This window comes from Perognathus longimembris, unplaced genomic scaffold (genome assembly GCF_023159225.1).
Source record: "Perognathus longimembris pacificus isolate PPM17 unplaced genomic scaffold, ASM2315922v1 HiC_scaffold_5930, whole genome shotgun sequence".
Taxonomy (NCBI): Eukaryota; Metazoa; Chordata; class Mammalia; order Rodentia; family Heteromyidae; genus Perognathus; species Perognathus longimembris.
Window position 1 is genome coordinate 266,331 of NW_025961412.1, and position 14,953 is coordinate 281,283.

Consider the following 14,953-nt stretch of genomic DNA (forward strand, 5'->3'; position numbering starts at 1 on the left):
CCTCCAGCTCTGAGGTCCTGCAATGCTGGGGCACACACTCACACAGGCACATTCAACAACAGTATTAAATACCAAGAGGTGGAGATAATGTGTTTTTATTGAAAATGAAAGAAAAAATATATAAAGATACCATCTTCAAAGACCATCTCACAAACACTGTACGACAGCAAGAGCATACAGAGTTCAGCTACAGAGGGCTAGCATCTAACAGGTCATCTGGTCTCTGGCTATTGTCATAACTACACACATTGGAAATACAAAACAGAAGCAATATGTTTCCAGAGTCCAAAGCAGTCCGTCAGGAAGATGCCACTCAGGTCCTGAAGCTGTAGTGATTCTCCACCGGAGTAGAAGCTCTAGGAATAAAGACGTTGCTGCTAAGGAAAGAGAATTAAAACACAAAATATCCTAAAAAGTCCCTAAAGAGGCACTCTGTTTATAATTACTGGTGCTGTTGATACATGAAGCTATGTGGAAGCTATGTCTGTTCATGATGGAATATAAAATTCTAGGCCTTGAAGAAAAAGGGCTGGCATTCTTTGGAGTCTTTTCAAGTCCTTGTAGCTAATACTAAGGTTGAGGTTGGCAAAAATGAAGCAAAACATACCACAGCAAAAGAAAGCCAAACCAATCCCCCAACCTAAGGAAGAAAAAGAGTAAACTCAAAGCCCACCCACCCATCTACCTTGTTTTCTTACAGCAAAGGTTAACACAGGTATAAGCCAGCACTGAACCACAGACAGAAACAGAGGTACAATTATCTTCAAGTATCTAATGCTGATCTTCAGAAGCCAGACTCTGAGCTAATTTGTATTTTTCTGTTTTCCCAAAAGTAGCTTAATATCACATGTCTCCTAGGCCCTAGGATATTCTCATTAATGAGACTTATGTCATACTCTATAACTCGATCTATAGAGGAGTTCTGATTCTGAGAACTACTATATTCTCTCTGCCCTCCCTCCAATTTTTATTTTTAGGTTTAAATGCAATGATTGGTTCCCCATTGCACACATGCATGGGTTGCTGGTTTACTACCAAGAAGATTAGCTTCTTTTCCAGTATGCATCCAAAATATGGACCTGAGTCACAGAGCCCTTCCTCCTCCCCTGAAGCACTCAGGAGATGGCACCAGATGAAGCCCTTTCTCACACACCAAGGAACTGTGGACCAGTCTCCAGGAAAGGCTTGCAAGGACAGCAGGCTGTTGTTTGGGCTTCTTCCTTCCCATCCCTTTACAGTGCCCCTTTCAGCACTGAGTAAGAGCACCAGCCTCTCCCAGAGGGGAGGGGCAGGGAAGGCAAAGGACAGAACCAATATTAACACTATGTAAAACTTTAAAGGGAGGGAAAGAGGAAACAGTAGATTAAAGAACTTCCAACTCAGGGTTTTAACAAAAGTAATGACAGTGGATATGACTTTGTATGGGAGAAGAAAAACAGGTTTTTATTGAAATATCCAAACAGAATTCAGTTTAAAAAAAGTTACACATTTATCACTTAAGTCTAAACAAACTGGGAGAAAACTCCAGGTTATCAGCATAGCTGTCTGGCTGTGGAAAGCGATTCCCAGTGAATAAACATTATCATACCTGAACTCTTGGTGAGAGATTCTGCCCAGCTTGACTCTCTCATTCTGAGCACAGAATACAGCCATCCTGAAAATTCTCAAGAACAGCTTCTGTCACTGGTTCCACTACAGAGGTCCCCTCAAGTCCAGATCCTGACAGCACCAAGCAAGCTGCAGATGGAGAGAAGGATGGAGGGTGAGAACTTACCTACTCAAACGTTTTTTCACTGTCTTTAGCCCCAGGGCCTTGGGGCAGTTCACATTCACCAAGAGACAGTGCTGCTGGAGGCAGCTTTCTCTTGTGGCTGGATCTAAGGCAGATGCCAACTGTACAGAGACATCTAGGAAAGGCCTGGATTTTTCAGAACTATCTGAGTCTAAAAGGACCCCAAAATGTCTCTGTTAGTTTTATAAGTTTTGACTCTTCATCTCTAACTGGACAGATTCTGGTACTCTGTTCACTGTGATTATGTAAACTGTACATGGGTCACTGACTCCCTGGCATTGCCCGACCCTTGGATCATCCCACCATCAGATGGCCAGTGAATTTAAACACACATACACACACACACACACACACACACACACACACACACAAAGCACAGGCTTGGTTGTGCTTTATTTGGTCTGTTTGGCTAACAGGTCACAAGGACACCTACGAGGAAACAAGAAATAACTTGGAAAGCTTGTAATCTGGGGAAGGTGTTCTTATGTAAGAACAGGGCAAGCCAGTTTGAAATCATGCCAGCTTAGAAAATCTGCAAAAATTTAAAATGAATGTTCCTAAAAGGATCCAAGTTTGCTCACAGGAAATTTGCTCACTGTTGGTACTAATCTCAAACTGGCCTAATTCTTTTATTTCCAGTCAAAAAGCAAAAGAGGTCTCAAAAAGACAGCTGCAGCAATAATTTTTGAATTATTATTATAATAGATGTGTGCATTGCTTTTCCAGTTGTTTCATGATTGAACCGCTGAGGCTCAAGGGAGTGACCTTAAAAGCCACCAAGCTGAACATGCATAAGTAGCATTTTTTTCAAGGAAAAAAATTAACAATCCCAAAAACCTATGGAATTTTTTTTGAGGAGAGTGGAATCAAGAAAGCCTGTCTCCATGCCATGCTATCCAGATGAAAGAATTTGATTACAGATCAGAGCAGCCACCAGCTCTGTAATGAAACAAGGACAGAAGCTCTTCTTGGAAAAGATGGCTCTAAGAAAATGTTTGACATTTTTATCAGTAATAACATAAAATAGTATCTCAGTTACAAGGTTTCATTTACATAAAAATTATACAAAATTGTGTTAGTTGGTCAATTAATATAAAACCCCAGAAATATCAGAAAAATAGTGTTCTCTGCCTCAGCAAAAGAGATCAAAACTTTTTAAAAGGCATCAAACGTTGGGGAGGGAAGGAAACATAAAAGAAAGAAAAGAAAAATCAAAACTATAAATTAGTTCTACCTAGTCACCATGCATCTTAAACATATATTTACTCAAACCATGAGCCTCCAGCTTACCCACACATGGAAAATGCACAGCATAATCAGTACTACTGCTCTGATACCTCAAGGCAAATATGTAGAGAATAGATTTAATAAAAAAAAACTCAATGTAAGGCAACACAGAAGGTGTAAAAAACAGATGCCCAGATCAACTCAAAATGGATCATGGACCTCAACATCAGACCTGAATCTTTGAAACTACTGAAGGACAGAGTAGGAAAGAAGCTAGAACGTATAGTCATAGGAAGGAACTTCCTGAATATAGACCCAGGGGCACAACAGATAGGGGAGAGACTCAACAAATGGGACTACCACAAAATAAAAAGTTTCTGCACAGCTAAAGACATAGCCACCAAACTAGAAAGACAGCCAAACATATGGGAAAGGATCTTCACCAGCACAGCAACAGACAAAGCCCTAATATTTGTCATCTACAGAGAACTCAAAAAACTAACCCCCTCCAAACCCAGTAAACCAATTATTAAATGGGCAAAGAGCTAAAGAGAGACTTCTCAGGAGAAGAGATAAAAATGGCAAAGAAACATATGAGGAAATGTTCAACATCCCTGGAAGTAAAGAAAATGCAAATAAAAACAACCCTGAGATACCACCTCACTCCAGTTAGAATGGCCTATACTCTGAACTCAGCCAACCACAAATGCTTGAGGGGAAGCGGAGAAAGAGGAACCCTTCTCCACTGTGGGTGGGAGTGAAAATTAGTACAACCACTTTGGAGAACAGTATGGAGGTTCTTCAAAACTCAACATAGACCTACCCTATGAACCAGCCATACCACTCCTAGGCACCTGAACAACAGGTCTCAGAGTATCAAAAGGACATCTGCACATCCATGTTTATCACTGCACAATTCACAATAGCCAAAATATGGAAACAACCCAGATGCCCCTCTACAGATGAATGGATTAAAAAAGTGTGTTACCTATACACAATGGAATACTACATAGCGATTAGAAATGATAAAATATTGTTATTCGCAGGGAAATGATCAGAACTGGGACAAATAATGTTTAGCAAGACAAACCTAGAACACAGGGCTGGGGATATGGCCTAGTGGCAAGAGCGCTTGCCTTGTATACTTGAAGCCCTGGGTTCAATTCCCCAGCACCACATATACAGAAAATGGCCAGAAGTGGCACTGTGACTCAAGTGGCAGAGTGCTAGGCTTGAGCAAAGAGAAGCCAGGGACAGTGCTCAGGCCCTGAGTCCAAGGCCCAGGACTGGCAAAAAAAAAAAAAAAAAAAAAAAAGTCTTACAAACCTAGAACACAGAGAACAAAGGGGTATGGTCTCCTTGATATATGACTGTTAATGTGGTTGGTGGGGGGGGACAGGTCTGTGAAACAAAAAAATCTTGTCAAATGGTATTTCCACAGGTTTGGGTCAGCGACCTTACATTACGTATCTAAAACGAAACAACTACTAAACATAAACAGGTGTAAAATAGACCTCTCAGTGGATCACAATAGCTCAACAGCTATGTATGTATGATCATATAAGACAGGATAAGCAAATTCTATTATTGATGCTATATTTAAAGTTCTAGGTGAATTTCCTTTGTCGTACACCATGTGGCTACTGTATATGGTTTTTGGTACACTGGGTATTGTATATATGCCTACCTGATCTAGGGAAGGGAAAGAAAAATGAAGGTGTAAGATATCACAAGAAATGTACTCACTGCCCTATTATGTAGCTGTACCCCTTTTGCACAACAACTTCTCAACAAAATTTAATTAATTAAAAAAAAAAACAGATGCCCAGAAAACTGTCAAAGACTCCCTTACCTACTCTGCTTCTGTTAGACTAGGAAAATACCAAGATTAATACCCCAACACTTGCCATTGCTTACCCTGTACACCAAAGCTTGAAATGGACTCCAAGTCAAACTCTGAAAACCTTGACAATCCTCTAGCTCCTTGAGGGTTCATTTGCCAACTGTTAATCATGATACTTTGCTTCCAGGCATTTGGTATGTTACCATGCTGGTTCACAGTGCATACAAAGTAAGACTATGTTCACAATACTGCCATGACACATCTGCCCAGATCAAGATTGTTATTTCACATCAACATATAACCAAGAAGCACAGTCCTGTGCAGAACCAGGATCAGTTCAGTTTCACTCCCACCCTAGGAATGCAAATTAGCTCTTTCTTCTCTCCCAGTACAACCCATCATCATTTCAGTGCTTGGGAAGCCACCATTACTCCCAAATCCACTGACCCATTCCAACAGAGAAGGAGGTATCTCTAAAGCTGCTAACTACCCCAAGTTGAGCATAACCCCAGTAACTGCACAAGAGAGTTAAGAGCTGAACAGGGCTGGGCTCCTGGAGACCATCAGAAGATGGTTAGAACTTACTGGTCCACTGAAGCCCACCAGCTACGAGATCATCAGGCACATGAAGGACAGGATGAGCCTGGTGAGGCAGAAGATACACTCAAACCTTCTCAGGGAGGTAGCATCTGGTCCAACTTCATTCAGCTCTTCTTGCCGCAGTCTCCCTAGTCTTAACAAAGCATATCTCTTCCTGTTACACATCTCCTCAGAGAAAAAGACACACCCTAGCTTCCCTCCCATAGTTTCTTTGTCTGAAGGCTCTGAAATAGCACATACAAGTCTCTCCTTTAAAATTATACACATAGTATTTACCTTCTAGAGAAAAATCCCTTTCTGTGTATGTGCATATTTATTCCAGATAGGGAGCATTCCAAGGTACAGAAAATGATGAGAACAAGAGCCCTTCCTTCCATCCCCAAAAGGCCTACCCCTGAATAAAGTCTAGGGATAACTTCCTTTGTCAGGGCCCCCGCCCTTTCTGAAGGATGCTGTGGTAAAAAGCAAAGTAGCAAACTAGATTTTAATCATACAATCAGCTACCACAAAAATGTATTCTGTCACAAGGCAGCCACAAAATCTCCCTTCAGACTCAGGAAGAGAAGCAGGGCTGAGAGAGAGAGAGAGAGAGAGAGAGAGAGAGAGAGAGAGAGAGAGAGAGAGAGAGAGCCCATGCTTAAAATAGTATGATAGTGAAATAGGAAATAAAGCAGAAGAGCAAAGGGGAAGCCACCCCTAGGAGACCGCCCCACCCAGGACAGCTGCAGAATTCACACCCTCCTGTCTTAGGCCTAGCATCCGGTATGTGGAAAACAGGATGAACCAGAGATGCCTACCTTCTGCAGTTCACATCAGAAGACTCATACTTGGGCAAAGGACACACATCTTCCATTAAGAGCTCCCTGTTCTTGTGGGCTACGTGGGACAGAGGAGAAAGCCATGAAAATGTTATACAGGAAAAGAGGCCAGCATTGTCCACTGGGTGTTGGTTTCTGTAAAGAGAAACCAAGTCACAAAACTTCAACATACACCCAGAAGACAATATTTAAAATACACTTCAGTAAACAGTTCTGTTGATTAAAAGTACATCTCCCCAACTGCCTCATCTCAGTCCAAATTTTCAAAAATGCTTTTGGTGCTTTGCCGATGACTCATGAACCTTCAGAGCTTCTTACTTGGAAGTGGTCCGGATGGGCTTCAAAGCACTTAAGCCATGATGGTACTTCCCCTTGGGATGTTCATCATCCAGAATTCTGAGCTGGGAATGTATAGACACATCCAGGGAAAGGCCCTCAGCTCAGGCTGCTGTTTTCCAAGGCATCCTGGTAATTCATCTGCTCGACCGAAAGGGAACGAGACATGAGCACTTAACAAATATTACATACACAGAAGAGGCAAGTCCAAGTGCCAACTGCTCAACCACACATTACCTCACCCAAACTGAGAAATCCCAACAGTCAGGAGACCATTAGGTTCACTCTTGGTGTTGTATAATGTAATGTTTGTTTGCTTGCTTTTGCCAGTCCTGCGGCTTGAACTCTGGGCAGGGGTGCTGTTGCTGAGCTCCTTTTGCTCAAGGCAAGAATTTGAGCCATAGCACACTTCTGGCTTTTTGGTGGTTAACTGGAAACCAGACTGGCTTTGAACCACAATCTTCACATCTCAGCCTGTCTAATAGCTAGAATTACAGGCCTGAGCCACTGGTGCTCAGCCAAGTCTCTATTTTTATAGACTATTGTCTTTCCACAACAACCATACAGGTAGAAAGTGTGCACATGGTCCCAGGCTTGCCGGCTGCACCCATCAAACAAAAGCTTTGGTTCACAGCAGTTATGCAACTTCAGAAACACCTGGGTGGACCTGAGAGTACACTGCTCTGTGTTGACACTCATTCCTTCCATTACAAACAAGGTAGGTTTCAAGAGGAAAAAGCAGTGACCCAATGCTAAGAAAAGAATTCCTTCTTATATAAATTCTCATGTATAAGTGGACATAATTTAATTGCTAGGGATTACGGTACAAAATAGTGAAGTAGAGAGACTGCTGAAACCAGAATTCAACATAGCTACTTCTTACCTTTAATCTGCTCATAATCACAGAAAAAAAGAAAAAAACAAAGTATTGGATCCATTAAGAAAGATATACAAAAAAAGTACAAGACACTTACTAGATCTTAGTTGATACTGGTACTCTACAGAGTAGGTACAAAAAATTACAGGACCAAAATGTATCCAATGCCTAACTTTTGAAACTGTACATCAGTTTTATAATAAAAACTTAAAAAAAAATTAGAGGACCATTGTGATCTGCATACCCCCTGCTCAGAAGACACTTCTTCAAGTGTTCAATACATAGCTGCCAAGATGTGCTACATGCTGATAGAAAGCAAACTTCAACACATTTCTAGACTGACACTTTGGAACTTAATTAGGACTCTGAATAAAAGGTCACAAGGAATTTTCTACATGTTTAAAAGTTATCTTGGGGCTGAGGATATAGCCTAGTGGCAAGAGTGCCTGCCTCGGATACACGAGGCCCTAGGTTCCATTCCCCAGCACCACATATACAGAAAACGGCCAGAAGCAGCGCTGTGGCTCAAGTGGCAGAGTGCTAGCCTTGAGCGGGAAGAAGCCAGGGCCCTGAGTCCAAGGCCCAGGACTGGCCAAAAAAAAAAAAGTTATCTAATATACTTTTTTGGTCCAAGATCAGGACTCAAACTCAGTACCTAACTATCACTTTTGCTCACTGGCTAGCTCTACCAATTTCTAAATAATATAACTTAAAGAAGACATGACATGGAAATTAGAAAATGTTTTTAGCTAAATTGTATGAAAATTTATGGGCTGTAACTACAGGGGATTCAAAGTAAAATTTTGATTGCTTGAAGATCAGTGCTTTAAGTTAGGGATTGACATTTTCTGTAAATGATCAGATAATAAATATTTTTAGACTTTTGTGGACCAAGAGACCAAAACATCAAGGATTTTATACAGGTATTTTGATGATAAATCAAAATAGAGCATTACAAAACATTTAATAAAATTCAGGTTATAGAAAGAGTTGGGTTTTTGTAATACAGGTCTACTAATGAGGAAATATTTTACTTAATTAAGGTTTAAAATATTTTCCCCTTTCACTGAAATCTTGCAAATCTTCATGCACCAATGTTGATTTGAATAAAAGTCTGCAACTTCATTTTTGAGAATACCTTCACAAAGAAAGGCAATGCCCAAATATTTAATTTGATCCAGGATCCTGTGGTCTGAACTGGCCATACTCATCTTTCAGAAGGAGCCTGTGGTCTGAACTGGCCACACTCATCTCTCAGAAGGCATGATGGTATTCTACTGCTTCCTTTCCTGCTTTATTGGTGTTCTCTCTCTCTCTCTTTCCCTCCCTCCCTCCCTCCCTTCCTCCCTCCCTCCCTCCCTCTCTCTCTCTCTTTCCTTCTCCCTTTCTTCATTCAGCACTAGGGATTGAACTAGACCTTTGCATTTAGTATACAATCACTTTACCACTAGGCTACTAATCCAGCCCAGTGGATTTTAAAATGTAGAAATGTTCTCTGTACATCAATGAGATTCAAAAGGCACTGTTAGAGCCATTATCTGAATTAGAAAATACATCCATTACAAATGTATATTGGAAGAGTTTTACCTTTTGACAGCACAGAAGTTTAGAAAGTAGTTTAATATTTTTTATGATTCAAACATTAGTTGTAATAAAATTACTTTCCCATAGTATCATTTTATATCCTACTAGCAATGTATGTAGTTTTTCTATGTTCTTGCCAGCACTTGGTGGTGACATCAGTTTTCTTTTAATTTCTTTTTAACAGGACTGGTGTATTTGTGCTGCTCTAATGGAATGCTATTTGACATCTGTGGTTCCTTTCTCCCACACACTCTTTTTGGCAAGTCTTATTCTTCTATTTTTTTTTTGCTTTAGTTATTTTATGGTTAAAATCTCACGTTTCTTCCCTGGGCTGGATTCAGGATCAGACCATACCTTCCTACCCAAGGCCTCTCACATAGTTGGAATGACAGGCATGTTCCACCAAGCCCCAATCAGCTTGTTGGTTGAAATGGGTCTCCACAATTTTTTGTTTAGGTTGGCCTCAACTCTAACCTCTCTACCTTCCAAGTAGCTAGGATGTAAGAGTAAGCTACCACGTGCAACTTTTGAGTCTTTTATCTATTTCCTAACAGGATTTTCAGCATTGAATTCACATAGTCCTTTATGTCTACTGGATTCAAGTCATTTATCAGCTAAGAGATTTGCAAATATTTTCTCCCAAGTTTTTTTTTTCAAATTTTTATTATCAAACTGATGTACAGAGAGGTTACACTTTCATACGTTAGGCATTGGATACATTACTTGTACATTGTACAGTACTTGTACATTGGATACATTACTTGTACCAGGAACCCACCCCTTTTTCTTTAATAGATTTTTTTAGACAGGGTTTTTCTCCCAGCACCAGCCTCAAACTTATGATTCTCTTATTTATGCCTCATACACAGTTGGGATTACAAGTCTGTGCTACTACACCCAGTCTACTATTTGAAACAAGGCTTACTGATTTTTGCCTGAGCTGACCTTGAACCATGATCAGTCCATCTTTCCTTCCTACATAGCTGGTATTGTCACCATGCCTGAAAAAAGGTTGTAATTCTGATAAAGTCTAATTTATTTATTTTGTTCCTTTTATGGATTATGTGATAAGCATCCTGTCTAAGAATGCTTTTCTACTCCTAAGTCAAGAAGGTTTTCCTTATATGTTTTCTTCCAAAAGTTTTGTAGTTTGACATCTTACATTTACATCTATCATAAATTTTTAGATAATTTTTCTGTAACCCAGAAAAATTAGGAGTGGAGTTTAGGTAAAAGTTTGGTTTCATTGCTTATGCTTATCTGATTGTCCTAACCTAATTTATTAAGAAGACATTGGCATGGAGGCACAGTTCGAGTGGAAGAGGGTTTGCCTCATAAGCTCAAGGCTTTGAGTTCAAACTGCAGTACTGCAAAAAAAAAATAATAATAAAATGCCTCATTTTTCCATCAAATTGCTTTTGTGTATATGTGAAAAAGTTAGCCAAACCTGTGTGAGTCTGTGTCTAGAGTCTACTCCATTGATTTATCTCTGCATGTGAATACTGGAACTGCTGACTTGGGTCCCAAGCTATAAATTAAATCTAAAAATCGGGTAGTATGATACTTGGAATTTTATTCTTTTTCAAAAGTGATTTAGTTGTACTAGTTTTTTGCCTTTCCAAGTGAACAAAGCTCAAAAGTTAGAGAGTTTTTTTTTTATCAACATTATGTTGCATTAGGGCATCAGAAAAGGAAAACCTGGAATGCCACCCATTAATTAGTATGCTTACATAAGAGTGACATATTAGTAATGGGAAGAGTCTTTACAAGTTTCATTCTCAAAACAATGTACAGAGCACCTTCTATGTGCAGGACTGTTCCCAATAGTGGGAATAAGAAGAAGACATGGCTAGCACACTAATTTCTTTGTGTGTGTGTATGTGTGTGTGTGTGTGTATGTATGCGTGCACAAGCAAAAATGTGTGCACGAAACAGCATGTGCTACTCCGAGGCACTCTCCTCAGCTTTTCTCTCTTTTTTCCCTCAAATCTGTGCTCTACCACAACTCCACTTTCTGGCTTTTTGGTGGCTAACTGAAAATAAAGAGTCTCACAGACTTTCTTGCCTGGACAGGCTTCAAACTGTGATCCTCTGTTCTCAGCCTTCTGGGTAGCTAAGATTATAGGCATGAGCCACTGGTGCCTGGCCACTAATTTCATTTTTGTCATCTCCAAAATGCCCAGTGACAGTTTGCAAGAAGCTTACTAATGGACTTAACACAGTTGTCCCTCGCTATATATATCACAGTTCACTTACTGCAACTTCATTGTATTGTGGGTTTCTTTTTAAATAGGTAAATAGTGATCTCTCACCTACCATGGGAGCTACGTTCCAAAGATCCCCACAATAGGTGAAAATCTGCAAAGTAGCACTGTGTTAGATAGTTGTCCCTTGCTATACTGCAGTTCATTTATTGCTACTTCACAGATTTTTCACAGATTGCTACTTCACAGATTTTTTTACTCCAAAAACTCATTATCTCTTTGGATTAAACTACTTAGTACTATGTCTGTAGGTAGAATTCCCCCTTAGCTGGAAACAAAAGTGAAGTGTGCAGATTTTGAAAGATAGGGACTGAATGCTCATTCTGCCATCAGCCTTCAGCTACTGAAGCTTCCGTTCATTCACAACTTCCTTGGTGCACATACCTGGCACACATTATTGAAAGGAATTAAAGGGATAATGAAAAATACAGTGAAAACATTTCATACATACTAACAATACCTCCCTGGGCTGCCCTGATAAACTGTACAGCCCATCTCAACTACTTCCTCTTTCATCTAACTGGCCCATCTCTAGGGTCACCTCATTCCCCTTCCCATTGGGTCTTCTCACCCCTATATCTCTGCAACAGGATACTTCCAGCAAGAACACTTGCAGGGCAAACTGTCCTACTCATCTGCATCTCTGACTCCTTGCACAGTACAGAGTCAATGGAAATATTTTTATGTTGCTCTGCACACTGTGTATGTGTAGTTAGCATTTTAATACTGAATCACTAACCACAATATCTTAACCATTCACTTCTGTTAAGACATTCTAGTTTTTTTTTACTTATTGAGTATAATAAATAATTAGTTCATTTGTCTCTTTCTGGAGTCCATGGATACACTCCTCCACTAGTAAGAGAATTGTTGTAGAGTTGACTTCATCGTGATTAGGGAAACATGGTAGGAAATGTTGGGGGGAATAGAGCTGACTCCACCTTGATTGTTAGGTCAACCTGACCCCAAAATTCTTCTTCTGTCAATGGCTTGCTTGTTATTTGCTCTACCCCCTGCATCAACCTCCTACATCTATGCCATGTGAGCTTCACTTGTTGTTTGCTGTAACCCTGCATCATGCCCCCACATCTGTGCTATGCTTTTACCTTTAGAGGATTGCTGGGCGTCACGGTGGCAGCTCCCAAGTCTGTGCTGCATCTATTGCTGGTCAGTTCACTTTATGCTTCCCCAATAAATCCATCTTTTTGCTTGAGACTGTCTCTGAACAGTGGACTCTTGGAGGGATGGGGAATCCCCTCCTTCAAACTCTGTAATATTCCTTAGCCCCTTAACAAGAATAAGATTAAGACTATGGTTCCTAGAGCATGAGCAGGGGCAGGGGTGTAACTTCGAGCACTTGCCTAACATGTGTGAGTCAATTGGGTTCAAACACCAATATTACAAAAGAGGAATGGAAAAAAAAAAACTACTGGAAACTTACCAAGTTTTCCCCAATAGCTTTGTTATAAAATATTAGAATATGTATTCTAGTAGTATTGCAAAAAACAACTGCTATTAAGCTTTGGTATTTCAGTTCTATTTTGTTGACCTGAGGCTGCCTCTATCCAACTTTCCCTGGGACACTGGCCAGAAAGAGAGGAAGCAAGGGAAATTTCATAGCCAAAGCTCATGACTAGCATGTATCAAATAGCAAACTGTTTACTTGAACATGAGAAGAGAATTTTTGCCAATTCCTTTAAAAAAAAAAAAAAGCTGGGTGTTGATGGCTCATGCCTGTAATCCTAGCTACTCAGGTGGCTGAGATCTGAGGATCGCAGTTCAAAGCCAGCCTTGCCAGGAAAGTCTGTGAGACTCTTATCTCCAATTAACTATCAGAAAACCCGAAGTGGCAAGGGGGCTCAAGTAAAAGAGCACTAGCCTTGAGCTAAAGAGATCAGGGACAGCACTTAGGCCCAAAGTTCAAGCCCCATGACGGAGGGGAAGAAAACAACAAAGAATCATTATGGACCCTAGGCTGTCCTTGAACTCGATCTTTCTGTCTCAGCTTCCTGAGGGCTAGGGTCGACCATCACACCTGGTTTGGCAGCTATTACTTCAAAACCAACCAACACAGGATTGTGGGAAGACGGCGGAGGAGCGGCTGAGCCCTGCAGAGCTCCCTCCGATATCGTAGTTTTCTCACCTCATAGAAACTATTTCTCCGAGAAAGACAGCCAAAGTAAGTTCTAACAGTACAGGGATTCTGAACAGGAAGGAAAAATCGACTTTGCTGGTCTGAAAACACAGTTTTGAGCTCCGGGCGGCGTCCCGCCGCGGCGCCAGCGCCGGCTCCAGCACAGTGCCGGGCACAGCCCCCCCGCACTCCACGCAGCTAAAGCAAGAAATACTCCAGATGGCAGCCAAGCACGGAGGACCTGACATCGCAGAGACAGCGTGAGTACCCCACAAAAAAAAAATTATTCTCGCTTGTGCCCACAGTCCAGCTTCTGGAAGGCATCCCTGTCCCCACCGCCAGAGCAAAGCGCCATCTTTGCCACTGGCATAGGGTCAGACCAGACTGGAACTGAAGCGGGCCTGGGGAAATCGAGGTCAAAAAAGCCATCTTTGAAAAGGGCAGGAGGGGCGGAATCAGTGAGAACCAGCTCCGCCCAGAAGAACGCCCCCTGCCCTGGTGGGAGGCGAGTCCGGTTCTTAGCCAGAGATGCCCCGCCCTGCCCGCCGGAACTTCCAAACTTAAAGCAAAAGCTGCGAGCAGCTACCAGGGGCACGGAAACAACAGACGGAGGAACAAACAGTTCAGGGGACAGCTAAATGGTCCCGTCACAGAGGAAACTAATTCCCAGCCCAAAACGGAGCTGCATTCCATAGCTACCTATGCCAAGGAGGCTGCCTCCCTCAGGCAAGCAACTCTTAGTGGAGCAAAACAGGCCAGAGGCGCCACGCTCTGCTGAGTTCACAGTCTAGTCAAGTCCAGGCATCAAAGGCAGCGGCCCCACAGCAGACAGAGGAGCCACAGTTCCTGTGACTGCCCACGTCCCCATCGACAGAGGACGCCCAAGGCCTGCCTGCAAGCTGTGCGAACCACAGAGACCCACGATTGCTCCAACAGGGGAGAAGGTCAGCACAGAACCACCCCTTGCCAACTGAAATCAAGTCAAACCAGCCAATCAGGAAAATAGACTGCAGTCCATTGCAGGGAAAGCAGAGACTGGTTTCTTTTTCTTTTCAAACATTTTTTTTTAACTTTTCTTTTAAATATTCTTTTTAATTTTTTCACACCTGAAACATCATTGGCTGTTTTTTTTTGTTTGTTTTCCATTTTTACTGGTTTGTTTTATCAAGTTTTTTTTGTGTTTGTTTATTTGCTTGGGTTGTCCCTTTTCTGTTATTTTCCTTTTTATTTACTTATGCTTCCTTGTTAAATAATTTTTCTCTGTTTTGTGTATCTGTCTTCCAGTATTTTTACTTCATTTGTCTCGTTACGTCCTCTTCCTTTAAAAACTACTTTCCTATAAATAACACCTACACCCTTTTCTGCTAACTCTCCAGTGTCTGTCATTTTATCAATGTTCTTTCTACTGATTCTACTCTTCTCCACATTTCCACGTCACTGAAACTAAACCAAAATCACCACCACCCCCCCAATACACT

The 14,953-nt window shown here is 41.3% G+C and overlaps 1 pseudogene; it reads right to left on the reverse strand.

The window, feature by feature from the left end:
• Nucleotides 1-472: 472 nt before the first annotated feature.
• Nucleotides 473-6,744, reverse strand: LOC125345573 (annotated as a pseudogene).
• Nucleotides 6,745-14,953: the final 8,209 nt, after the last annotated feature.